The following is a 762-nucleotide window of genomic DNA, read 5'->3' as shown; positions in this document are numbered from 1 at the left end:
TTTGTTTCACTTCTCACAGATGCACCTCACAGAGATATTAAGGTTTTTTCTTAGCTTTTTAGATAGTTTGATTACAGAGTGGTTACAGCAATTTAAGTTATATCCTGGAGAAACGTCAACCATTCTAAGTGACTATTTAACAGACTGTCTCAGATGAAATGATGTAGAAGAAATCGTTATTGGTCTGTGTACTGATAATACTAAATGCAATGTTTTAGCAAACTACTAGCGCAATGTGCAATGGAATGATAGTGGTGTGGCATTCCCTCAAGTGTCAAACCAATTCTTGAAAAGCCTGAAACGAAGGAAGGCCTGCTTTAGTGCTGTACTATTTTTCTATGGTGCTGCTATATCCTACTTAAAAAAGTGGACCGAAGAGAGTTACCAGAACTAGGAATCCTTGGATTACCTTGAATGGGATGACGTTTAAAGAACTTCCTCTCTATATATCAACACTGTACCATGTGTTCAGGTAGTAGAAAATGAAATGTTTGATGAACATATCGCCGGCCGGGGTGGCCGAGCGGTTCTAGGCGCTGCAGTCTGGAACTGCGCGACGACTACGGTCACAGGTTCGATTCCTGCCTCGGACATGGATGTGTGTGATGTCCTTAGGTTAGCTAGGTTTAAGTAGTTCTAAGTTCTAGGGGACTATGACCTCAGAAGTTAAGTCCCATAGTGCTCAGAGCCATTTTTGATAAGCATATCTATCTCAAATAGTTTGTAACCAATGAGAATATCAATGAACTGGCTGCTAACAAC

Source organism: Schistocerca piceifrons, chromosome 6 (genome assembly GCF_021461385.2).
Source record: "Schistocerca piceifrons isolate TAMUIC-IGC-003096 chromosome 6, iqSchPice1.1, whole genome shotgun sequence".
NCBI classification, from domain to species: Eukaryota; Metazoa; Arthropoda; class Insecta; order Orthoptera; family Acrididae; genus Schistocerca; species Schistocerca piceifrons.
This window is presented reverse-complemented; position numbering follows the sequence as displayed.